This window comes from Myotis myotis, unplaced genomic scaffold (assembly GCF_014108235.1).
Source record: "Myotis myotis isolate mMyoMyo1 unplaced genomic scaffold, mMyoMyo1.p scaffold_m19_p_2, whole genome shotgun sequence".
NCBI classification, from domain to species: domain Eukaryota; kingdom Metazoa; phylum Chordata; class Mammalia; order Chiroptera; family Vespertilionidae; genus Myotis; species Myotis myotis.
In genome coordinates this window covers 184327856-184355599 of record NW_023416324.1, presented here as the reverse complement: position 1 = coordinate 184355599, position 27744 = coordinate 184327856, and the positions used below count along the sequence as shown (strand labels likewise).

At 44.3% G+C, this 27744-nt stretch overlaps 1 long non-coding RNA gene across 1 annotated transcript; it reads left to right on the top strand.

The window, feature by feature from the left end:
• Nucleotides 1-112: 112 nt before the first annotated feature.
• LOC118676103 lies at nt 113-27744 on the top strand. Its single transcript, XR_004974035.1, has 3 exons — nt 113-325; nt 3195-3244; nt 26860-27744. It is a non-coding gene; the product is annotated as an uncharacterized LOC118676103 (long non-coding RNA).

Below are 27744 nucleotides of genomic sequence, written 5' to 3'. Positions count from 1 at the left end.
GTCCAAAAGTGTTTGCTGTATAGTAATTCCTGTTATGGACTGAATTGTGTTCCCTTCAAAATCATATGTTGAAACCCAATTTCCTGTACCTTAGAATGGGTCTGTGTTTGGAGACAGACCTTTCAGGAGGTCACTGATGTTAAATGAGGTTGTAAGGACAAGGCTCTACGGCAGTAGGACTGATGTCCTTATAAGAAAAGGATGCCAGGGCTGGGTACACAGAGAGAAAACACCTTGTAAGGACACATCTGCAAGCCAAGAGGAAGGCCTCAGGGGAAACCGAGCCTGCCAACACTTCAATGTGGGACTTCTAGCCTCCAAAACTGTGAGAAATCCATTTCTGTTGTGTGAGCCCCCCAGTATGTGGTTCTGTATGGCTGCTCTTGCAAATGAATACAATACCTACTGAGTCTCCTTTTCTGAGAAACTCCAGTTGTTCTTTTGGATGCATTATTGTCTTCATTCTGTAAAAATATTCTGGCTGAAGCCTGCTGTCCCTATGAAACAAAGCGCATGCGCCTTGGCCTGGCTGCTTTTGGCTCTGGCTACTGCTCCCCCTGAGGCTGCATCCTGGGCCAAGCCCTGCCTCCTGACAGCAGAGTCTCTCCCCTAGTCCCCAGGTGCCCTCTGGGACCCTCTCAAGAGTGCAGGGATGCTGTAAAAGTAGGGCCACCCAGACCTGAGATGCAGCCGGATTGCAGTTGTTAAAGTCAGCACATAACACATTATTAAGTAAATGTAAAAAATGTTAAGAATATTTTGGCCAGAATATCATGTAGCCATGGTGGAAAATTGATGTTGATTTGGAAAATATGAGCAGAGAAGATGCTAATTTTTTAGAATTAAAATAATGACTGCATTTTTTTAAGGCAGAGATTTCTGGATTGTCATTAGGGATATTTGCCTGAGGTTATGTGTTTTATTATTATTGATTTGGGAGAGAGAGAGAGAGAGAGAGAGAGAGAGAGAGAGAGAGAGAGAGAGAGAGAGAGAAAGGAGGAGAAAGACATCTTTTTGTTGTTCCACTTATTTAGGCATTTGTTGGTTGATTCTTGTGTGTATATGCCCTGACCAGGGATGAAATCCATAACCTTGGTGTATGGGGGCAATGCCCTAACGGTTAGGCCAAACCCATTAGTCAACAGAGCCAAATATCAACAGTACAATGATTGAAATTTCTTTTGAGAGCCAAATTTTTTAAACTTAAACTATATAGGTAGGTACATTGTTATTAACTTAATTAGGGTACTCTTAAGGCTTAAGGAGAGCCACACTCAAGGGGCCAAAGAGCCACATGTGGCTCACGAGCCACAGTTTGCCAACCATGGCCCTAACCAATTGAGCTACCCACCAGGGCTATCAGAGGTTTTCTTGCTTAATGTTTACCCAGTTCAAATTCTTACTTAATAATTCCCGTTTGTCAATGAGTAAGCATGGTTCGATTTCACTAATTCAACATTTTGTAAAATGCAACTCACGGTTTTTCTCTGAGTCTTAGGTAAAAGGCAAAGGGTTCTGTTGCAAGAAAATTACACAATCCTCTGCCCCTCCCCTGCAACCTAAGGCACTTACTTTTATGTATTTACTTGTTATGATTTATTGCAGATTGCCACATGCCTGGCACTGTGCTAAGCGCTTTTGTGCATTTGATCATTTAATTCTTGCATTATACTTATGAGATATGTGATAATCAATTTTACATACATATAAGAAATTTAGAATTAGAAAAGTTAAGTCATGATGTAACTAGTGAGCAGTGGCTAAGCTAGGACTTGAACACAGACCTCTCAGGGGGGCGTTTAACTACGAAGCTTCCTCAGTCTTTCATGGCTTTATTTGCACAGTGAGTCTCCTAGAGCAGTGTATGTCATGCAGTGTTCCTCAAGCCACTTAACACAAAATCTTTTACCATGTTTTTTTCTTTTGTGAGTGGTGGAGTATCCTAATAAACTTGTTTCTCCACAAAGCACACACTGGAAAAATTTGAAAACTGGAAAAAAAAAATGACCCAAATATATCAGTTTTAATTGGCGAACAGGATCTTTTTACAGATGTACAATTAAAAGGCCATCTGAGGTGACATCACGTTGTGGTTTTGATTTTTATTTCCCTAATAGCTAGTGAAGTTGAGCATCTTCTTATATATCTACTAGAGGCCCGGTGCACAAAAATTTGTGCACTTGGGGGGGAAGGGGGGTCTCTCAGCCTGGCCTGTGCCTCTCTCAGTCTGGGACCCCTCAGGAGATAACGACCTGCTGGCTTAGGCCTGCTCCCGGGTGGCAGAGGGCAGGCCCAAACCCTAGGTGCAGCTCCTGGTCGGGCTCAGAGCAGGGCCAATTGGGGAGTTGGGGCGCCACCCCCTGTCACGCACAGACCAGGGCCAATCAGGGGGTTGGGGCTCCGTACCCTGTCACGCACAGAGCAGGGTCAATCAGCGGGTTGGGGAGCTCCCCCATGTCATGCACAGAGCAGGGCCGATCAGGGGGTTGAGGAGCTTCCCCCTGTGACTCACAGAGTAGGGCCGATAGGGAAGTTGGAGCACCACCCCCTGTCACACACAGAGCAGGGTGGATCAGGGGGTTGGGGCGCTGCCCTCTCTCACCCACAGAGCAGGGCTGATCAGGGGGTTGGGGCGCCGCCACTGTCACACTCAGGGAGGGCCGATGGGGAGGTTATGGCTCTACCCCATCACACACAGAGCAGGGCCTGTGTGTGTGTGGGGGGGGGGGGGGCGGGGGTTGGGGCGCCGCACCCTGTCACACACAGAGCAGGGCCGATCAGGGGGTTGGGGCCTCACCCCCTGTCACACACAGAGCCACAGGGTGATCAGGGGGTTTGGGCGCTGCCCCCTGTCAAGCTGGTCCCGGTGCCGGGAGGCCTCTCGGCTCCGCTGATCCCGGTTTTGGGAGGCATATTACCCTTTTACTATATAGGATAGAGGCCTGGTGCATGGGTGGGGGCTGGCTGGTTTGCCCTGAAGGGTGTCCTGGTCCAGGGTGGGGGTCCCACTGGGGTGCCTGGCCAGCCTGGGTGAGGGGATTATGGCTGTTTGCAGCTGGTCACACACCCTTCAGGGTGGGGGTCCCCACTGGGGTGCCTGGCCAGTCTGGATGAGGGGCTGAGGGCTGTTTTCAGGCTGGCGGGTGACTGAAGCTCCCAACTGCTCCTTTTTTTCTTTTTCTTTTTTATTCTAGACCAGCTTTAGCTCTGGCTCCAGCTCTGAGGCCTCTGCTGCTGAAAGCAGGTATCTGGTTTGTTTGGGTTCTATAATTAAAACACTGTATCAACTCCAGCTCTGAGATCCCGGCTGGCTGAAAGCAGGTTTCTGGGGTTTTGTTTAGCTTCTATATTTGTAACAATGTTTCAAACTGCAAGCTCAGAGGCCGGCAGTGGCAGGCGGGGAACGTTGGAGTCCTCCATCACTGGAGCAAGCAAGCCTCATGTTCGCTTCCAGCTGCCTGGCTGCCGGCCGCCATCTTGTCTGCCAGTTAATTTGCATATCTCATTGATTAGCCAATGGGAAGGGTAGCGGATGTACAGCTAATTACCATGTTTCTCTTGTATTAGATAGGATTAGTCTTTGATATGTCTTCTTGGGAGATGTGTTCATTCAGGTGTTCTGCCCATTTGTCTAATTAGATTGTTTTTGTTGTTGTTGAGTTGTATATGTTTTTATATATTTTGAATGTTAACCCCTTGTCGGATGTGTTGTTGGCAAATATCTTCTCCCATTGGTTGTCACCATTTTGCTTTGTTGCCAGGCTCTTTTGCTGTGCAGAAGATTTTTAGTTTGATATAGTCCCACTCATTTACTTTCCCAGACTGCAAATTTTGTGCACGGAGCCTCTAGTAAAACAAAAATAAAACACTGATGATCCAGCCAGCACATCCAGTATGTCTTTTTAATACCATGTTAAGTCAGACAATATTTATTGTACAAAAGCAAAAGCTATGATCTGTGTTTCATCATCACTGTTCACAATGGATAACTGACATTTTGGCTTCCCACAATCCAAACACCCTTCTTATTTGCGGGTACTCTCAACAATAGTGAAAATTCAGGCTATTTTCTGTATAAGAAAATTATATGAATATATATTTTTTATCAGGTTGTAAACTGTCTATTGCAGGATTCTCATTCAAACTTAGGTAATTTAATCTGAGTCTAAACATCATAACACTCCTTTCTTGTCTCCAAAAAGCAATTTCCCCTAAAGCAATTGAAAGCTATAAAACTAGCAGTTACTAGATAAGATCTGAATAAGATGGTTGGGGCTGATGTTATATGATTTGTATGGAAAAGAATTTCAGAAAGCTCAGCAAGTGGCAACTGAAGTACCAATGACCCAGACAACATCTGAAAGAGATATTGCTTTTGGCCTCCTTTGTTTACATCATCCAGACACATACATGTATGGAAACAGCTGCTGAATCTGAGAAGGCAGGGGAGGGTGTGTGGATGGAAAGAGATCAACAAAAGAACTTGTAGACATATATGCATAACCCATGGACACAGACAATAGGGTGGTGAGGCCTGGGTGGGGGTCGGGCTAGAAGGGGTCAATGGGGGCAAAAGGGACATATGTAATACTTTCAACAATAAAGAAAAAATAAATATGTTGATTCTAAATTTTCTGAATGTCCATATATAAGAATATTTTGGATAACATTTTTCTTCAAATTTTTGCCCATTTTGAAAAATTGGGTTTTCTTCTTCTTCTTTTTTTTTAAATTAAATCTTTATTGTTCAGATTATTATATTTGTTCCTCTTTTTTCCCCCCATAACTCCCCTCCTCCCAGTTCCCAACCCACCCTCCGCCCTTACTCCCCACCCATTGTCCTCATCCATAGGTGCACGATTTTTGTCCAGTCTCTTCCCGCATCCCCCACACCCCTTCCCCTCCCCCCCCCCGCAAGAATAGTCAGTCCATTCCCTTTCTATGTCCCTGATTTTATTATAATCACCAGTACTTTCTGTTCATCAGATTATTTATTCACTTGATTCTTAGATTCACTTGTTGATAGATGCGTATTTGTTGTTCATAATTTGTATCTTTACCTTTTTCTTCTTCTTCCTCTTCTTAAAGGATACTTTTCAGCATCTCATATAATACTGGTTTGGTGGTGATGAACTCCTTTAGCTTTTCCTTATCTGTGAAGCTCTTTATCTGACCTTTGATTCTGAATGATAGCTTTGCTGGATAAAGTAATCTTGGTTGTAGGTTCTTGGTATTCATCACTTTGAATATTTCTTGCCACTCCCTTCTGGCCTGCAAAGTTTCTGTTGAGAAACCAGCTGACATTCGTATGGGTACTCCCTTGTAGGTAACTGACTTTCTTTCTCTTGCTGCTTTTAAGATTCTCTCTTTGTCTTTTGCTCTTGGCATTTTAATTATGATGTGTCTTGGTGTGGTCCTCTTTGGATTCCTTTTGCTTGGGGTTCTCTGCGCTTCCTGGACTTGTAAGTCTATTTCTTTCACCAGGTAGGGGAAGTTTTCTGTCATGATTTCTTCAAATAGGTTTTCAATATCTTGCTCTCTCTCATCTTCTGGCACCCCTATAATTCGGATGTTGGTACGCTTGAAGCTGTCCCAGAGGCTCCTTACACTATCTTCATATTTCCGGATTCTTTTTTCATTTTGCTTTCCCGGTTGGGTGTTTTTTGCTTCTTCGCATTTCAAATCTTTGACTTGATTCTTGCGCTCCTCTGGTCTGCTGTTGGGAGTCTGTATATTATTCTTTATTTCAGTCAGTGTATGCTTAATTTCTAGTTGGTTCTTTATCACAACATTGAGGGTCTCATTAGATTTCTTGAGGATCTCACTACATTTATCGGCGGTCTCACCAGTCTTTTCAAGGGCCTTACTAAATTTATCGGCAGCTTCTAGACCAGGGCTGGGCAAACTTTTTGACTCAGGGCCACAATGGGTTCTTAAACTGGACCAGAGGGCTGGAACAAAAGCATGGATGGAGTGTTTGTGTGAACTAATATAAATTCAAAGTAAACATCATTACATAAAAGGGTAGGGTCTTTTTTTTTTTAGTTTTATTCATTTCAAACGGGCCGGATCCAGCCCACGGGCCGTAGTTTGCCCACGGCTGTTCTAGACAGTTCTTGAGAGACCTTAAAAGTGTGGTTTTGAACTCTATATCCTCCATTTCTGTCATTTGTGTCCTGTTTCTTTGTCTCCGCATTTTTTATGCTTTCTTGGTGCACCCCCTTGTGGTCTTTGTACGCAGTCTTGTTGTAGTTAAGCCTTGATTGTTGTAGGTAATACTGGGGGGGATTTGACCTCCAGGCCAACTGGCTGTGAGAATCAGCTGTGTCTGCAGTGGGAGAACTTCTGTCCTCTAGGGAGGTGCTAATCTAGCCTTTGCCTGAGGCTATCTCGCAAATGCCTCTGTGCAGGGCTTGGGCCGGGCGGGTCCCAGGGGATCAACAGGGCAGGCAGAGCGAGCAGTTATGGCTGCTCTCAGTCCCGTCCCCAGAGGCTCTGCCTCTCAGTGTCCCAGCAACCGCTGCAAACCTCGGAGAGAAAGCTGCCCTCGAGTTCCAACCGATGCCAGACAGTCCTGCTTCTCCCGTTTGAGTCTGGGTCCCCAGAGACTCACCCAGAACTGGAGCTCAGAGCCTGAGACTCCCTCCGATTGAAACAGACAACCATGCTCTCAGCCGCCAGCCCGCTCTGTACCTTTGTATTTTACTTCCGCACTGCGCCTCCTCTGAGTCTCAGTATGCTTTTCTCTTTCCTTCTAGTTGTAAAAATTCCCCTCAGCCAGCCTTCCTGTGGTTCTGGGTGATGTCCGTTCCGTCTTTTAGTTGTATTTTTGAAGTGGTTATGCAAGGCAGCAATCTCCGGTGTTTACCTATGCCGCCATCTTGGTTTTTCCGAGAGTTTTTTCAACAGGGTGGGGCAGCTGCTTCTGCCTGGAGGCAAATTGTTACTTTTACTATCTTAAGTGGCCTCAGGGCAAGATGTTTTCCAATAGGCTGTGTTGACTGCCTTCCCCCCAGGCAAGCCAGATGTCTATGTGAGAAAGATGTCCTCTGCCATGTGAGGGAATGACTCAGCCCAGAAAACTTGGGGTGTCTGCCTTCTGAGTTCTATCCCCCAAGTCCCCAGTCTTGGCTTCTGCTCTCACAGCTCCAGTCCCCTTCACCCTCCCTCTGCCGGAGCACAAGGTGGGTGGTTCCACAGGGAATTTTGTGCATTGGCCCTTTAAGAGGGTGCCTGAACTTTCAGCTGCCACTCCCTGGCAGATAGCACCCCACTGCTTTTCACAGCTAGATGTTATGTGGGTACCCTCCTCAGTTTGTTGCTCTCTGCTGGGGAGCCCAGCTTCAGGATTAGATCCCAGAGTTCTCAGTGGCACCCCCCCCCCCCCCACACACACACACACAGCTGAGCTATCTTTCCGGGACTTCACTTGCCATCTGTGGGTGCCCGGCCAGCCCTTTCGTGCCTCCGCCCCTCCTACCAGTCTCTATGCGGTCTCCACCTTCAGTCCTTGGGTATCAGGGTACTCTCCTGTGAGTTTTCCATTGATTATTCAGGAAGCCTTTCTGTATTTCAGTTGTAATTCCAGCTTGTTCCTGGGAGCATGTCCATGCAGCATCCTTCTACTTTGCCTCCATTTTTAATCTTTGCCCCATCACCTTTTTTAACCATTTCCCTGCCGCCCTCCCCTCGGCAATCATCAGTTTGTTCTGTTTAAAAACAGTCTGTTTTTGTTTTATTTTGTTTGTTTATTTGTTTTATCTTGTTTTAGATTTCACATATAAGTGATATCATACAATTTGTCTTTCTCGATCTGACTTATTTTACTTAGCATAATACCCTCTAGGTCCATCCATGTTGTAGCAAATGGTAATCTTTTATTCTTTTTTATTGCTGAGTAATATTCCATATATAATTGTGATTTATATGTCACAATTTATTTATCTGTTCATAAGTAACCTATATTTTCTCTGGCTGTGGAACTATGGATTTTTTTTTTTCTATTCAACTTTGTATCTTTGTTTGTTTCCCAAAGAGTATGGTCATTATGTACTACTTTTGCAATCATAAAAATACACTAAATACTATACACACATGCACACATACACACGCACACACACATTAGTGAAAAAGAGACGGGAATATCTTCTTAGCTCTTTAGAGAAGGCCTTTGCTTCCCCTCACAGCTTTACACAACTCTTGACATGGGTCCGTTTTTGTTCACAAGTGGGAAGATCATCATGGATGTCAAATAGGTTATTATTGTCTACCCCTTAAATCAAGGTTGGTTTACCCATAGTTGGCAAACTGCGGCTCGCGAGCCACATGAGGCTCTTTGGCCCCTTGAGTGTGGCTCTTCCTAAGCCTTAGGAGTACCCTAATTAAGTTAATAACAATGTACCTACCTATATAGTTTAAGTTTAAAAAATCTGGCTCAAAAGAAATTTCAATCCTTGTACTGTTGATATTTGGCTCTGTTGACTAATGAGTTTGCCGACCACTGGTTTAGACAGTTAATTCAGAGAGGGAAGACGTGCCTCTTCCCAGGTGGCTGAAGTACCATTAATGGAGGAAAAGCTTTCACAAGGGTAGCCTTCTTTTCTGGGTAACCTTCTCAGTAGTTTGGGGGAGGGCATGGAGCCAGCCCACAAAGGGGTTCAGGGGCAGGCAGTGGGAGCTGAAGAAAGAAGAGGTTAGTGCCACTGCAGACCTGCTCTAGTTCACAACAGAGTAATAGAAAAACAAGAAGATAAGAAGAAAAAGCAGTGGATCTCTATGACCTTGGCACATTGGGACATGAGTGGAAAGTCAGAGAGAACTTTTGCTATCTCCGTGAGTATTTGCGTTCAGAGACAGTTGTTTATTTGAACCAGGCTGTTAGGCAATGAGTACTCTGACGTGCTATCCTGAACTCTTTGCTTTCTCCAATGTACCTTTTCTTCTGCAATTTATTTGGTATTTTGTAAAGTACTGGAAACCTTTAATGGCTAACTAAAGTTGTAAAATAATAGTGTTGAAAATGCTGCAAAGAATCAACGGGAAAGTACCATGGTGAATATAAAATGTAAATTTTAAGGGGCTTAAAAGCTCCTAAAGAAGTGTTCAAAGTGATAGAGATCAACAGTTAATTTGGAATTGCTTTAGAGTTTAAAAGATAATAGGACACTGTGAAATATTTTACACCAATAAATGTGGAAATTCAGATGAAAGAATGACTTTTGAAAACATAGGACATACCAAACTAACTCAAAGTCTAAAAATCACCCACTCGAATTGGTAATTAGAGGCAGTTGGTGACTTTGGCAAGAATGGTTTCAATGCAACACTGGATGGCTGGAGAATACGGTAGATACACAGAAACAATAGGCAGGGCTTGGCTTGCTTACAGCAAAGATAACCTTTTACTGAGGAGGTTATAGGCCTGAGGTGTGACTACTCAACATGACCTACCCAGTGAGGAGTCAATGATCAGATCATCCTGTGAAGTTACGTTCCATAGAGGCCCTTTTCATCATAAATGAATCCGAAGAATGCATCGATGACCATCCTTTTGGTTGCATGGTGTGGTCTCACAGCACCAGGAAGTCTCATTCCTAGCAAGTCTCAGTACCAACATTCTCTTATTGACCTTTGAGGATGGGGTAATATTGTAACCATGGAATGTGAGTTGAAGCCAAATTTTCCCAGAAAGGAAAAGGCAGGTAGATGAAGGCAGCCAGGTCAAATGACCTTCATTTGAAGAACACTCTACATCATTTCTGTCCTATGAATGGTCATGATCTGAGTTTTGCTGTCTTATTTCTCTGTGTTTTGCATAAGCCATAAAAAGAGTATTAACAGTTATCTTATACATGTTCAGTAATCATAAGTAGTTAAACTATATAGAAAAATCCAAAGAACAAGTACAACTATTATTATGACTAATATCATTAGCAGATAGGTAAAGACAATTAAACAAATTGGTTTCTGAGTTCAACTTCAATCTGTAGGTATACAGGCCTTGTTAGTATCTTGAGATATCTGTCTATCTCTCATGTCAACAACTTCTCATCCTAGAAGAATTTTTTATGTTCCTTGTAGGTGAAGGCAAGTTATTCTTTCATGGTTAGATGTCTGATAAGGCCCCTAACAATGAGGTTGGAGAGTGTCTTTATTTGTTGTCTTTTCCAAGTTTATCCAATTTGAAGTGGGGAGCCAGTGGGACACAATGGGCCCATGCTGGTACCTAGACCCAGGTCCAAGCCACAAGGTGGTCCTGGGTAGGCTTCTAAAAATCCTGCCAGCGATGCCAATAAATGCCAAGGTAAGAAACATCCATATTTGTAGAGAATTTTTATGAATTTATTTGAGCCAAACTGATGACATAGCAGGGAAGCAAGATCTCAAATATTCCTGGATACTTGCCTTTATTATTTATTCCAAAAGGTTGTGCAGAGTAGATAACCATCACCCATCTCAAACCTTTTCAGGGACAAACATTATCTACTAAAAACATTATCTACTAGGGTCAGGCATGCCTAAAGTGTGTTTGCAACAAAGTATTAGTTTTTAAGACTAAGCATTGTGAATTGAAAAGTACAAGATATGTAAGTGAAGGGTAATATTTGGGACAAGAATTCTAAAAAATGTTAAAATAAAAACTGGACTTCCTCTGAGTATACAGATGATTATGTATTTACTGCTCTGATTGTATTACTTTAGGCAAGGGAGAATGGCTAGAGAAAATGAACCTATTGAGAACTTGTCCAATACACATCCTGGAAACTAGTCATAGGTCTTTACAACTCCTACATATCCTCTCATCCCTATCTAGAACAAAATTACAAAGAAGAAAATAGTGCCATCACCATGCTGATGTAGCTGTAATCCACAGAGCCCAGGGATCTAAGCAAAGGGTGAAAACTCCCAACTGTTCAGCACTCCAACGAGTGTTGTCAACTGACTTAAGCACATTTGATTATAGAAATTAGATTCTTTTTGGTAACCTCCAGTATTTAGAAGAAGTTGAGGGCTAGAACTCTCCTCCTTCCACAAAATCACTTTGAACAATGAAGTCAAGGGTCAGACAGCATTCTGCTTCACAAACAAACACTTATCAGCAATGGCTATACCGCCTGTCCTTCTTAGCTTGATGAAGTTCAAATTCTGTTTTATCACATGCCCAACTCATACGTTTATGAAAGGCTCACTTTAAATAAAAATAAAAAATTCTAACATAATTCAGCTAACTTCTTAGAATCAGTAAATGACAATCCTCAGGGAAATCTGCTGAACAAAGAAATATGCTGGGATTCTGAACCTAGGGGGCCATTACAAAGGTGGGCTATTTGGGCTCACCTAGGTACTTAGATCTGGTTCTGGCTGGTACAAAAATCACCAGAAAGTCTGAACATCTGAACATCTTGACCACCATATTTTCCACCAAAGAAAAATTCATTTCTAGAAGCTAGTTAGGCTAAGTAACCAGGCCTATTTTGTTGACCTAAAAACAAAAAAAAACCTGGCCAATGTGTTCAGTGGTTGAGCATAGACCTATAAACCAGGAGGTCACAGTTAGATTCCCAGTCAGGGCACATGCCGAAGTTGTGGGCTCGAGCTCCAATAAGGGGTATGCAGGAGGCAGCCAATCAATGAGTCCCTCTCATCACTGATGTTTCTATCTTTCTCTCACTCTCCCTTCTTCTCTAAAATCAATAAAATAAAATTTTAAAAAATAGCAGAAGCACTTGTAGTAGGTTTTTAAAAAGGTTACTATAAATCCAAAGACTGTATTCTCAACTAAGGTTGGATGTAGATTTAAAAAACTTCCCTTTCAACCACTAGTTGGGTTAACTAATCCTAGACTAGCCTTCCCACCATAAACAACTGGATGTTTGTATGTATTGATTGTTTTCCGATGTTGAACAACAAGCAATTGTCGTGATTCCTGGAGAAAGGAAACGTACAAGGTGAGCCTGGTGATCACTCAGCTTTCTGCCTGTAGGAACTTTTCAGACTATTGGACAAACCCAAGCACAGCACAGCCATCTCACTGAGCTGAGGGTCAGAAAGAAGGGAGCTGCACAGAGAAATCTGCACAGTGCTCTCTTGAATGTCTACACACTAATCTGCTCATTCCTTAGATGCAACTTCATGAGGTAAGATAAAGAAGAACTACTGAGAAAATTAAAAACACCAGTGAACTGAACAGCTATTGGAATTTCTAGAGGGCTGGAAGGTGATTTCGTTGCAACCAATCAGATTGGAGGTATGTCTGTACTTCTGGATATTCAGTGGAGACCCTAGAAAGGCGACGCCTTAGGAATAAGGCTAATCTAATTCTAAAGTAAATGCAATTCAAGTTCCTCTATAGAAAATATTACAAATAATCTCAAAAAGATCAGGCTGATTTTTAAGAGTATTAACTGCCCAGTAGAACAAAACTCTTTAAAGAATAAAGTAAAATCCACCAACTCAACTATATAGCACTCACAATATCTAACATACAATAAAAGATTTACTAGACATGCAAAGAAAGAAAATATAAGCCACAAGGAAGAGAAAAATCTATCATTAAAAAGATCCAGAAATAACAGTGATAATGAAATTAATACATAAGAGCTTTTAGACAGCTATTATAAATATGCTTAAGATTTTAAAAAATCATAATTAAGCACTAAAGACTATACCAAAATGCATTGGCATTATCTATTGGAGAATATAAAGTAAATGCACTTAGAAATAACATTTGCATAGTGTAGGTAGCTGTATGAATTCCATTTAGTATAGTTATTCAACTTTCTCTTTTTCACCTCATTACCTAACAAATGAGGTTTTAAAGTTTCCCAAGGGCCAGAATGAACATATTTCTACATTTGTAGGCTATTCCCTGGGTTATGTGTCATAGAAAATGTCCAGAAAGAAACCACTGATCAATCTTATTAGGATTCCTTTCATCTTGGAAACAGCATTATCTTGGGAAATGTGAGTTGGGGTATGGCGGAGGCACTGAGTAGAGTGCAGCAGCAACTCTGGATGCATGTGGGAGTCATAGCTGCAATTCGTCAGTCATTGATTTCATGCATGCTATGTATACAGCACGGGACTAGGCACTGTTAGCCATAGAGACATACTAGTATATAAGCATTGAGATAGAAACATAAATACCTATAATTAAAATTGGAGTAAAAGAAGTGTTTTAGTACAATGGCAATGTATAAATGAGACATAATTTCAATAGGAGTGATGGGGTGAGACTTAGAAGAAAGGCATATGAAGGAGAGCAGTGTTCAGAATTTATTTATATATCCTATATAATAAAAGCATAATATGCTAAGTGTCCGACCAATCAGTCGATCGTTTGGTCGACCACTGGACCAGTTGCTATGACACGCACTGACCAACAGGGGCAGACACTCCGGTAGGTTAGCCTGTTGGGGTCTGGCCTATCAGGACTAGGCTAGACGACCCCAATCAGCCACGATCACTGGTCAGGCCAAGGGATCTCACCCATGCACAAATTTGTGCACTGAGCCTCTAGTATATATATCTTTTTTTTTTTTTTTTTTTTTCCAGAGAGAAAGGGAGAGGGAGAGAGAGCTAGAAACATCAATGATGAGAGAGAATCACTGATTGGCTACCTCCTTCACATCCCCCACTGGGGATCGAGTCCGCAACCCAGGCATGTGCCCTTGACCGGAATCAAACCTGGGACCCTTTAGTCTGCAGCCAACACTCTATCCACTGAGCCAAACCTGCTAGAGCCAGAATTTCTTCAACCTGGCATCTATAGAGTCTTAGGGCTTTTGTTCTATGGTCCCTTATACTCTTTCTCCACTTTTGGCTCTGTCTGGTTTAGGATTCTTTCATTCTGAGAACGCCTAGGTTTTCCCTAGGAAGACATGGAAGGGTGCTTCTATGGGCCCCCTGGGCACCAGTCAGTCTCTGACTTGTTTCCACTCTATGCCATCCCGTACCAGCAGCAACTTCTTCATTTACACCAGAAGGCATTCCTCACCAATGGAACTCAAAGATCTGGAAGGATGCACCTGGAGCACCAAGAACAGGAGGGAGGAAGGAAGGAAACTCTGGCTGAACAGGTGGACCTGAACACTATTGACTTTGTCAATAAAGGGAAAAGCTACAAAAGCCAGAGCTTCCTCATATCACATCTTTTACCTCAGAATTTCTATCTTGCTTCAGTAAGAAACTTAACGTCTAATTTGATCAGGGTGGAGAAAGAAGTCTTGAATATAAAGTCGTGGAGTGTCTCCTAGCACTGTAAGGACAAGAATAATGTTGGAATTTGGAATATGCAAAGGCATCATGTAGCAGTCAAATGAGGCTTAACTCTGAGTCTTACAGATGTGACTTTTGGGTCTTCCAGGTGTTTCCTGTTGGTGCAGAAAGATGGATCACAAAGGGGTCTGAGCTAAGCAATCAGTGCAGGGGATCAAGAATGGGGTAGTGAGCTATAAAAGAACTTAGTCATTTCATGAATTCTGGAAACTCAAAAGGTAAGAGGAGTTAAATGAGTTGATTAAATGAAAATGAGGAATAGTGTGTGTAAATAGCCCACTGGGAAACACCAAGAACAATAAATGAAAATATTTAGAGATTGGGGAAAGAAGGAAGCTCCACACAGGACAAGTTGGAGGCTAAGGGTGCAGAGCTAAGGATGAGGCATGGCTGAGAATTTCTGTAGGAAGAGTCCAATAGTCATGGGTTGAGATAAATATACTGGGAAAGAGGTCTGAACCAAGAAAGATGTTCCTGAGGCCTTATCATTAAAGAACCCTGATCCCCAGAGATATAGGCAGCTAAGAGAAACCTCAGCTTCATCTAGAAGGAGAAGGAAAGAGAAAATGGAGCATAAATTAGCAGGTAAAGACATGAAGACAGGAAAGGAGTGTTCAGTATTTATTTATTAAATTAAATTTATTAGAGTGACATCCTATATAATACAAGGGTGATATGCAAATTGACCCTAACAGGGGAACGACTGGGAACGACCAGTTTCTATGACGTGCACTGACCACCAGGGGGCAGATGCCTAATGCAGGAGCTGCCCCCTGGTGGTCAATATGCTCCCACAGGGAGAGCTCCACTCAGCCACAAGCTGGGCTGACAGCTGCAAGCGCAGCGGTGGTGGTGGGAGCCTCTCCCACCTCCTCGGCAGTGCTAAGGGTGTCTGACTATGGCTCCTGGGCTGCCAGAGGGATGTCTGACTGCCAGCTTAGGCCCAATCCCCTGGGGAGTGGGCCTAAGCTGGCAGGTGAACATCCCCAGAGGGGTCCCAGACTGCAAGAGGGCACAGGCTGGGCTAAGAGACCCCCCCCAAGTGCACAAATTTTCATGCACCAGGCCTCTAGTCTATATATATATAAAAGCCTAAGTGACCATTTGACTGGTAGCTATGGCACGCACTGACCACAAGGGGGAAGACACTCAGTGCACAGGCATGGAAACATGGAACAGACTGATGAATTTCAGAGGGAAGGGAGGAGAGGGGAAGGTGGGAAGAGATTAAGAAGGCAAAGATCTTATATGCATACTAGAGGCCCGGTGCACGGATTTGTGCACCAGGGGGTTCCTCAGCCTGGCCTGCAGGGATTGGGCTGAAACTGGCAGTCCGACATCCCCCGAGGGGTCCCGGATTGCAAGAGGGCATAGGCCTGTCTGAGGGACCCGACTAGTGCACCGGACCTCTAGTTAGTTAATAAGATTATATATGTTTCAAGTGTACAATTCTATGGTATATCATCTGTATATTGCATTGTGTGCCCACCACTCAAAGTCAGATTTTCTCCCATCACCATGTATTTGACACCCTTTATTATTTACTAACTCCCTTCCCTCTGATAACCACCATACTATTGTCTGTGTCTATGAGTTTTTGTTTTTCTTATTTGTTCATTTGTTGCTTTCAGTTTTATATCTTACACTAGATGCCCAGTGCACAAAATTCATGCCCTTTGGCGGGGGGGGGGGGGGGAGGGTCCCCTTAGCCCAGCCTTCCCCCTCTCACAGTCTGGTAGCCCTCAGGGGATGTCCTAGTGACGGCTTAGGCCCACTCCCCCTGGAGTGGGGAGCGGGCCTAAACTGCAGTCTGGCCTCCCTCTGCAGGCTGAACAGGAGAAGGTGCCACCCCCATCACCCCACTGCCGGCCATCAAGGTGTTTTCATCAACACGAACTCCAGTCCCTTCACCACAAAAAAATGACAAGTTTCTTTAGGCATTTTCAAGATGTCTCTTTCATAGGATATGACATTTCTTTCTTTCTTTCTTTCTTTCTTTCTTTCTTTCTTTCTTTCTTCCTTCCTTCCTTTCTTTCTTTCTTTCATCCTCACCTGAGAATATTTTTTCATTGATTTTTAGAGAGCATGGAAGAGAGAAGGAAAGACAGACAGAAACAGCAATATGAGAGAAACACTTTGATTGGTTGCCTCCTGCATGAGCCCTGACCTGGGCCCCAGCCAAGGAGGGGCCTGCAACCTAGGTACATGCCCTTGATCAGAATTGAACCCAGACCCTGCGATCCACAGGCTGAGGCTCTATCCACTGAGCCAAACCAGCTAGGGCAGGATATGATATTTCTTAGACCCTCCAGTATCAGACCTTCGTTTTTTGCCCCCAGGAGTGAGATGGAAAAACCCTAGATCACCTTCTTGGATTCTTATTACCAAAGTTATCAAGAACACTGAGAGTGGTGTACAGGGAGCTTAGCCAATGAGCTGTAAGAAAAGGTGTTTCCTCTGCAGCTCACATGCAGAGGCGGGCCTGCTGGGGGCTGTCTCCCAGTAGAGGCGGCCTGAGCATTCCTGCTTCCCCCCCTCCCCCGCAGACCTGCTCGGCCCTGCTCTCTGCGGACCTGATCATGGCTGTGGTGACTGGCCAGCCCTGCTTCCTGTTCTCTGCAGGCCTGCTCCACCCTACTCTCTGTAGACCTGATCATCGCTGCAGCGACTGGCAGGCCCTGCTCCCTGCTCTCTGACCACCTGCTGGTTGCCTGAGCCATCTATGGCTTGCCTCACTGCACAGCAGTCCCCATCCCTCCCGCCCCCGCCCCCATCTGCGCTCACAGTCTATAAAGAGGTAATATGCAAATGTGTTCAGTCATGACCATTATGGAGTCCCAGACAAATTTGCATATTATCTCTCTCTCTCTCTCTCTCTCTCTCTCTCTATATATATATATATATATATATATACACTAATAAAAGAGAAAAATGGTAATTGGCGTACGGCGCTACCCTTTTCATTGGCTAATCTGGGCTATATGCAAATTAACTGCCAACTAAGATGGCAGTTAACTGCCAACAAAGATGGCGGCTAATTTGCATATGTAGGCACAATGCAGGGAGGCGAAAGGGAAAGCAGGAAGAAGCCCCCTGCCACTGACAGTGATCGGAAACCTAGGGGGGAGCTAAGAGGTGGGGGGCAGGGCAAGGCGGCCCTGGGGCGTTAGGCCTGGGCAGGGGCGGAGCCTGCGATTGGAGGGTGATGAGGGTCAACTCCTCTGGCCAGAGACATCAGGCCTGGGTGGGGGGCGGAGCTGGGGATTGGGGGGATATGATGGTCCCCTTGCCCAGGCCTGAAGCCTGGGTCAGAGGCATCAGGCTTGGGCGGGGGGTGGAGCAAACGATCAGAGGGAGATGGGGGTCCCCTGCCCAGGCATGATTCCTGGGCCAGAGGCCTCAGGCCTGGGCGGGGGTCAGAGCCAGTGATCGGGGGGAGATGAGGGTCCCCTGTCCAAGCCTGACACCTCTGGTGGAGGCGTCAGGCCTGGGCAAGGGGCCGATCAGGCGATCGGAGGGTGATGGGGGTCTACGCCTCTGGCCGAGGCATCAGGCCTGGGCAAGGGGCAGAGCCAGCAATTGGAGGGGTCTGGGGGTCCCCTGCCCAGGCCTGACGCCTGGGCCAGAGGCATCAGGCCTGGGATGGGGGCAGAACCAGTGATGGGGGGAAATGAGGGTCCCCTGCCCAGGCCTGACGCCTCTGGCAGAGGCGTCAGGCCTGGGCAAGGGGCCGATCCTGCGATTGGAGGGTGATGGGGGTCAACGCCTCAGGGCTCCCAGTATGTGAGAGGGGGCAGGCTGGGCTGAGGAACACTCCCCCCCCTCCCCCCCCACACACACACACAGTGCACGAATTTCGTGCACCAGGCCCCTAGTATATATGTGTGTGTGTGTGTGTGTGTGTGTGTGTGTGTGTGTGTGTGTGTGTGAGAGAGAGAGAGAGAGAGAGAGAGAGAGAGAGAGAGAGAAATCATATGGTTCTTGACTTTTCCTGTCTAACTTATTTTGCTTAGCATGATGTTCTCGAGATCCATGTTGTCACAAATGGCAGTATTTCATCCTTTCTTATGGCTGAGTAGTATTCCAGTGTATATATGTACCACATCTTCTTTATCCAATTATCTATCAAAGGACACTTCAGTTATTTCCATGTCTTGGCCACCATGAATAATGGTGTAATGAACATAGGCGTGCATATATCTTTGTGAATAAATGTTTTCAAATTTTTCATGTAGATACCAGAAGAGGGATTGCTAGGTCATATAATAACTCTATTCTTAATTTTTTGAGGAACCTCCATACTTTTTTCCATACTGGCTGTACCAGATTACATTCCCACCAGCAGTGAATGAGGGTTTCATCTTCTCCACAACTTCTTCAACACTTGTTGTCATGTTGACGTCCGTGCTCTAAATCTATGACAAATTTGTTAGTCACATGAAATTCTTTGCTTGTAACACATCTCATTTCACATAGTTGTACATAGTTTGTACAACTAAGATTTTCTGTATAGTGTAAGAGTTTTAATTTTGAACCAATAGTAAGTATTCCCTCCACCTTTTATTAACTCTCTTTGAGACGTTTACCAAAATTTACCAAATTTTGGTTTCTAACTTGTTCTCTTCATTTCTTCAAATACTTTATCTATGGAGATATTTGCACACATGCAATATTAACCATCACGATTCTTCATTCTTGCTCTATCTTATCTTCTTACCTTACTTATTCTGCCCATATATAGAGTTCCAACCCAAGCCTGCTTTTTCTATGGAACCTTCCTGACTTCAAATTGTTAGGTAAGAAGTTAGACATGAGTGGCTGTGGTGAGACCTGCCCTGGGGTCCTGAACAGGGGTCCAACCAACATTACCTTCAGACTGCCTTTCTATGGGCAGCCCAGCAGACCACCAGCAGGCAGGTTCAGAGCAAGCTGGTTCTTGGTACAAGCTCAGAGGAAAACGACATGACCTCAAAGCAACCTTACAAAGGTCCTAGACTAATTATAATAAAATTTGCATTCGGTTTTGACCCCCCCGCCCCATGTGTTTTTCTATGTACATTATAGGTAAGGGCATGCCCAGAAGAAAGAAAGTTTCTGTCAATCATCCCTGAATGGGAATTAAAAGCTCCACCCAGAAAACCCCTCTTTTAAAACCAGGAGTTGGGAGCACTTGCCATTTGGTCTCTCTCTCTCTTGACTGGCCCACTCCTCATTTGCTTTACTCCATTTTGCTTTACTTTTGTTTTTGTTGACCTTAAAATCATTTCTGCATCAACAAAAAGAACCGAGATCCCACCCCACCACCACCTCTTCAAATATGTTTACAGTTCTATTTGAAATGGGGACCCTTGTGGGGAGTCATGGTCTAGGAGAGAAGGTTCAATTTCCATTAAATTCTCATATTTAGAAAAGGAAAAAAATCTTTATGTTAGTGTTTAGAACCTAATAAACTGCACATGTTTCTGGTACTTTATTCTTTCTCTAGGTGACAATAAAAAATTGTTCTTAACTATGGCAACTTCAGTGCTGGCTTCAGAAAATGCCATTTCTAATTGTGCTTTGTTATACTGAGTGTTAATGAGAACAAAAGGATCAATTTTTTTAAGTAATTAAAGTTTTTATGTTATTTTATTCCTAACCTTTAATGTACCAGCATCCTTAAATGACAAGTGAAAACTGTGCTTTCCAAGTACAGTGCATTAATTCTTAAACCAGAGCTTCCAAAGGTTGAGAGAATATGACTTGGTCTTCTTGCCTTTTTCTTCTGCATTTCTGAAAATGAGGAAACTGCTTTTGAGCTGCAGAACTCTCCAACATCCAGTCTGTCAAGAGCATGACAACAGCTAACTAGGAAGGATATGAGGTATAACAAAATACATGTTTCTAGGGTGGTACTCTTTAGCCTATTCCTCTTTTTCACTTTCTACTTCCTCAGACCCCGTGAGTTTTCATGTTCACATTCTCTCCAGATAAGTAGTGGTAGAAGGTTGAGGGTTTTGACTCAGGTGGGGATTGTTGGCCCAGATGGGTTTGAAAATGAGCATGTCCATGGACTGGAGAGTATGGATCCAGGGGAGGCTGTACCCACATTGTTGTACCCTCCAATGGAAGGTGAAGTTGACTACCAAACAGATCCTCCAAAGTGTTGTCGATTCTGGAGCTGCCAGAGAGAGAAAACCAGATCACAGACACAAAGCAGCAGGAAGGAATTGTATGTTCACCACCCAAAGTCCACTTTCTTTCTGTCACCATTTATTCCCTATTAACCAATGTCACCCTAATCAACTCAATAGAAACTGGGAGGGAAAATAAAGGGCATCACAAGCATAGAGCCCTGCTAGGCAACAATTTCAGAATTTTATTTATTTGATTGCTTTTTATTGGTTGCTTAAACAAAATTTATTATCTCACAGTTCTGGAGGCCAGAAGTCCTAAATTGCACATGTGCTTACAATCTGGTGCCAAGCTGGTACTGGAGGTGGAAGGGAGGGTTGTCAATCCTTGGTGGGGCAATGCTGGGATCCCCTGGAATGTGTGAAGCTGTAGCTTCCTGGTGTAACAAACAGGCTCATGTTCCCCAGGCCATCGGGTTCAATAATGTCTGACTCCCCTTCCTATTTATGTAAACTAGCTACCTACAGTAACACTGGGTGGCTGAGATTTCTGTGCTCAGAAATCAGGACCATCCCCTGCCTTCCACCCTCACTGCAACCTCCTGACCTCCACACTCGTCCACCTCAGCCTGGTCCAGGGTCTCTGGGTGCCTGAAAGTCTGCTCAAACTGTTCTCCTACCCGCAGCACCTTTCTGCCCAGACTCTCTGATTTTTAAAGCATGAAACAGACAGAACTGCCCAAATATTTCTTTTTCCCTCCCTGCATTTTCTCCCTCACATTCCTCAAATGTTTGCTCTATCTCTGTGGTCCCTGCGTAGGCAACCTCCTTGATACTGTTTACATTTATGCAACTGGAGACTTTTAGAAGAATTGATAAGAATGAAACTTGGGGGAGGAAAGAGCATCTTAATTAGCCAGTGGAAATAGCACCAGACGTATTTTCCCAGAAACTCTGCCACACGATCATCTACCATTTTTCTTTCGTTATCATTCACTCAACATCACTGATGTTATAATCTTTTATAACATAGTTGCGGGTAATGTCCCCCCATGGGCAGGGTTGGGTTGTGTGGGGTTTTTCCAATATAGAGTTTGTTCATTCTTGCTCTTGTCTTTCTCGTTCTGTGCATGGGAATTGAAAGAACAAGATTAAAGGCAATTTTCTAACAGGAGCGACTCTGGAGCGGTATAGAGCAAGGTTTCCCCTGAGTGGCATCTGGCAGAGGTGCAGACATTAGCCAGTCCCCTGGAAGGGCAGAGCAACATTCCTGGCAGCCGGACACAGGAGCCCCTAGAGCACAGAAAGCCTTCCCCTCAGACCCTCCGATGGGAAAAATAAGACTTTTTCTTTGGGGGGTGGGGGGTGGGACTAGCAATCTGAATTTGTGCCAGTAACGTAATGTACATTCTTGATAACCTATAATTAAGTCATTGCCCCTTTCTCTACAAATTGGTCTTGCAAGACCTGTTACCTAAAGGCTCACAATGAGGAGGCTAAAAAGCTAATTCCAATGTAACCCTGATATTTGGGGGGCTAGCAATCAGAATCCATGCCAGCCAGCCCAGTATACATTCTTGATAACCTATAATTAAGTCATTACTTCTTTCCCAGAAACTGGTCTTGCAGAACCTGTTACAGAGGCCATAAAACTGTGAACAGTGAGCTGCCCTGGAGGGAGGATTATTAACGCTGGCGCCAGGCTAAACCATCAGATATGGCCTGGAGATCCCCAACACCTAGGGGCCTTCTTGAAAGGCCCATGAAAAGGACCAGAAGCATAATCCATATTTGCAATACAAAGACCACAGGGAGATATAAAGGAGAAACCCCCTGCATGTTAATTTACTCAGATTTGGAAAGTTAGTCCCTGAGTTGCTGGCGTAAATAAACAGTGTCACTCCTTATCTCTAAAGCATCGGCTTGGTTTCCTTTGGTCTTCTGCAACATTTCACAGAGGCCATAAACCATGACACAACCCCCAGAGGGGGGTTATCAGTGCTGGTGCCAGGCCAGATCCTTAGATATGATCTCAAGACCCCCATCCCAGCCCATGGGGCTTTTTGCAAAGCCTGCAAAAGGTCCGGAAGTATAATCCATATTTGGGGAAAAAGACACCAAAAGGGGATATAAGAGGGGCTTCCACCATACTGGTTTGCTCAGATTTTGGAGGTGACTCCGCTGAGACCACCAGTGTAATAAAGCTGTGTAACTCCATTTCTCTAAGCATCACTTGGGTTTCTTCAGTCTTCTACAACACCTCTAGTGGAGTGTTCCCTCTGTGGGGCGGGCTCCTTAGCGGCGATAGGCATTTTCAGAGGCCAGGGCAGGTCTGAAACTGATCATCTGCTACCACCTCTCCATGACCCGTGGTAAATGACAGCAGCTAAAGTTCAGTCCAGTATTTTAGGATAAAAAAACTGGCAGGAGATAGTCTCCTGATCCATCTGAAAAGGAACCATTAGCTGTTCCATATACCCTGAAACCTCTCTGACCACCCCCCCGCCCCCCCCCCCCACCCTCCCAAACTGTGAAGGCACGAAGGCACTATTAGCTCATTCCCAAATCCTGCAACCTCCCTGACCCCTGCAAACCATGAAGGCCCCTCTGCAGTGCTGACTTTCTGGACTCCAGCAATCACAGGATGACTGCCTCAAACCATCCAGCCTGCCCCACCCCCATCCTGTGGGCTCCTTTGCTGTGGGTACAGACCTCACACCCCAGAAGGGGCCCCCTAGAAAACATCCTCAGGAAACAGAGCCTCCAAAGGCTGACTTTTCAAAATCCGCAGAAACCAGAAGTGGTAATCTAACACTCCTTTCCCATAAGCGGCTGTCACGCTTTGTGTGTGTTTTTGTTTGTATTTTAATTAAATTGACTGGGATGACATTGGTCAACATGAACATGTACTTGTAACACAGAAATCTGCACTCACTTTTGCCCAAACACAATGGTCCTCATTAGCTTTCACTCAGGCCTTTGAACTTCATACAAAGTCCCTCCCTCCCCTGGCTGCCTGCTGCAGCCTGCCCCTTATTCTTGGTTCCTTTCTGGTCTATTTTTAAGGTCTATATAATGGAGCCTTTTTGCTGCTCCTTACTCACCCCTCTGTGAAGTGAAGTCTCAGTCTAGGAAGATATTCTCTGCTTTAAACACCAACAGCTCTTTTTTAATGCCTGAGGGTAAACTCCAGAATTTTAACTAGAAGAAATACATATGCTAGTATTGTTCTTCATTTTGGGGGGGGAACACCACACACACACAACACACACACACACACACACACAGCAGCAGCAGCAGCAGCAGCAGGTGGGAGAACCTGGGATGAACATGCGGCTGTGAGACAAGCTATGGCAGGAAGCTGAACTACAGGATTCTCAGTGATATTTTCTTTGGGGAGAGGTGAGAAGTTAGGGATACTGTTATTGATGAGTTGAATTGTATCCACCAGGTATCTTATGGTGGTGTCCCAACTCCCAATACCTGGGAATATGACCTTATTTGGAGATAGGGATAATTACTATAAATGAGGTCATTAGAGTTTGCCTCAATCCAGTATGACTAAAGTTGAGGAAACTGGGTCACAGACATGCACACAGAAGAACACCACATGAAGATTAAGGCAGGTGCTAGCCAGTTTTGCTCAGTGGATAGAGCATCGGTCTGGGGACTGAAGGGTCCTGGGTTCAATTCTGGTCAAGGGCATATGCCTGGGTTGCTGGCTCAATCCCCAGTAGGGGGCATGCAGGAGGCAGCTGATCAATGATTCCCTTTCATCATTGATGATTCTCTCTCTCTCTCCCTCTCCCTTCCTCTCTGAAATTTATATATATATATATATATATATATATATATATATATATATATATATATATATATATATATATTAAACTAGAGTCCCTGTGCATGAAAATTCGTGCATTGGAGGGGGGAGTGGTCCCTCAGCCTGGCCTGCTCACAGTCCAGGAGCCCTCAGGGGTGAGAGACAACCCAGCCATTGGGGAAGGCAATGCCCCCATCACACTTCTGCTGCTGCCACTGCCAGCAGCATAAGCCTCAGCTGGCCCTGCTTACCTGAGCCTCGGGTGGCCCTGGGCGGCTGGGCAGCCACCATCCATGGCTTGCCTGTACCTCAGGTGTCAGTTGGGCAGCTGACATCCGAGGCTTTCCTGTGCCTCTGGTCAGCCCTGGGTGGCTGGGGGGCTGAGGGCAGGTCCGGCTGCACAGTGGGCCTGCCACCCCCATCAGGGCTGAAAGAACTGGGGGACTATAGCAGGGCTGAGGGGACTGGGTGCCACCATCTTGTGGCTATGGGTGCCGTCATCTTTATGACAGTGTGACAGTCAATTTGCATATTCTGTCTTTATTAGATAGGATTTTTAAAAAAGACTAAGGCAGGAGTCCTGGTGATGTTTCTATACACCAAGGAATGCCAAAGTTTGCCAGCGTTAGGGGGGAGGGAAGAACGGATTCTTCCCCCAGCCCTCAGAGGGAACCAGTCCTGTGGACACCTTCCTCTCAGACTGCCAGCCTCCAGAACTCTGAGACAACAACTGTTCGTTATTTGAGCTGCCCAGTGTGTGGTTTTCTGTTATAAATACAGATATTGAGAGATTGTAGATTCCTGTGCCTAGTTATAACCCCACCCCACTTTGCTGCTGGCTTTCAGAGATAATTATTCTTATGTTGTTTCGTTTCATGTTGTCCCATAGCTACCTTAGGCTCTCTTCCTGTCTTTTAATTTTTTTCTCCACTTTCAGTTCAGTTTGGGTGTGTTCTGCTTCCCTGTCTTCTAATTTGCTAATTAGAAGGTCCTCTGCTTCTCCTAGTCTACTGTTGAAACTTTCAATGGTGTTTTTTATTGCAGCTATATCACTCTTCATTTCTTCTTGGTTCTTACATAATTTATTGATTTTTTTCATCTGTTTCTTCTTGCTTCTTGCATAAGTTGTTGATTTTTTCCTCCATCCGGTTTATGCATTCTAGGACCCTTAATCTGAATTTTTTTCTGTCATGCTGCATGCCTCGGTTTCACTTAGCTGCTTTTCTGGCGAGTCCTCCTTTTCTTTCCTTTGGGGGTTTCTTTTTCTACCCATGTTTGATCTCACTGGCATATCTAGATGTTGAGTCGTTCAGTGGTTGCTCCCTGGGTGGCAGTGGCTCCTCGGGCTGCAGTTGCTCCTTGGGCGGTTGTGGTAGCAGCTGGTCCTCAGTTGGCAGCAGCTCCTGTGGTGGGTGCTGTTCACCACTGTGGTGGCTCCTCTGGCTAGTGGGCGGAGGCTTCACACACAGCTGCTGTTCCTCAGACAGAGGGTGTGGTGATTAGGAGCCTGCTGTTCCTTGGATGGGGGCAGGCTACACAAGCCACATGGTCTTTCTTTTGTGTGCAAGCATCCTGGCATTTCTTTTCTTGTTCACGTTTCCTCTTCTTATAACACCAGTCAGACTGAATCAGGGCATAGCCTAATAGCCTTGTTTTAACTTAACCACTTCTTTAAAGGCCCTATCTCTACATACAGTTATATTCTAAGGTATGGGGGTTAGGGTTTCAACATATAAATTTGGGGAGCACACATTTATCATGTCCTTCTCACATGAAAAATACATTAACCTCCATCTCAACAGCCTTAAAGTCTTAATGCTAAGCACCAATAAGTCCCAAATCTTACCTAAATATTTAAATCAAATGTGGCTAAAACTCAAGATATAATACATTTTGAGGCAAAATTCCTACTCAGCTGTGAACATGTGAAATCAAAGTTATCTTCTTCCAAAATACAGTGGTGGTACAAGCAGAGAATAGACATTCCAATCTGAGAGTGAGAAATGAGAAAGAAGAAAAAGGTCACAGGTCCCAAGCAAGTCCAAAACCTACCAGGAAAAACTTTATTCTATTTTAAGATTAGAAAATAATTATCTTTGGCTGGATGCTCTTGCTGAGTGAGTTTCCTTCCACGCCCCGCGTGGAGTAGGGTTCGGTATCTGAAAGAGAGGCCGCACACAAATAAATGAGAGAGAAATGACACGAGATAATTTTGCAATATTGGGGGACCAGGAGGGCAAGTCAGGAAGGACTTCCACCGATGCTCAGGCCGCTCCAATCTTGTATTGATCTGGAGTAGCCCTTAGGGTAAGGAGGTTTCAATGACACACAGATCAGCAAACAATTTCCAGGAATATACAGAGTTCTGATTAGCTCATCAGTAGACAATTTCCAGGAATAGGCAGAGTATCTGATCAACAATAATCAACAAGGATCTACACAAGTATCTAAGGAATTAAGTGAACTAAGGTGGGGATGATGCTTCAAGTACCATTACCTAAATTAACTGGGTGGTTCCTAAATTAACTGGGTGGTGCACAGTCCTGACCTTTGCTAGGACTTCAAAGGTTACTAACTTTTGGGGGTCTCTGTCTAAACTCAGCTAGTGAAGACAATGAATGGACTCCGGCATTCTCTGTCCTCCAGGCCCACCTGGTAATGGCCCTGCCCTTGAAGCAGCAACATTGCCCCCAAGGTCCTGGATGGAAGCCACATTCCTGAGTCCCTGGGGAGCAGCAGCTTGGCTGAGGAGTTGGCCCTGCTTTCTAGAACTGAAGAGGAAGCAGCCTTGCTTTCTGGATTATTCTCCCCACTTTTTGAAGGATAATGTATGTTCACAGCCAATAGCTCTATTGTCTTGTTCTGTAGCATTTCAGAAGTTCAACAATTTTACTTCATTTCAACTCTTCTCTCTTCCTTTCAGTTCAAGCTGGTAACATTTTTGCTGATTCGGTTGATTGGATCCATTGTGTCTGTTTGGCCAATAGTGTTATTCAAAGTCTACCATCTTTGTCAAATTATCTGTCTGGTTGTTGTATCCATTATTCATAATGAAGTATTGAACTCCTCTACTATTATTGAATTGCTATTTCTCCTGTATGTTCTGCCAACACAAGTGAATTTATTGTAAATAGTATATAGCCAGACATTGTGTATTTAATCTATTCAGTCGCTCTATTTTTAACTAGGGAGTTTAACCCATTTACATTTAATATAATTATTGATAGGAAAGGATTTACTATTGCCAATTTTTTGTTTTGTCTTATAGTTCTGTTGTTTTTCTTTTCTTTCTTTGCTATCTAATTTTGTGTGTGTGTTTTTATGATATGCTTTGATTTATGTCTCTGTTTCTCTTGTGTAATGTCCTATGTATTATTTTTTTAGTTAGCACAGGGCTTACATAAAATGTCTTATAGTTAAAAACAGTCTATTTTAAGCTGACAAGACTTCAATTGCATACAAAAACTTTACACGTTTACTCCCCCCACCCCTATTTTTTGTATTGATGCCACAATTTACATCTATTTGTAC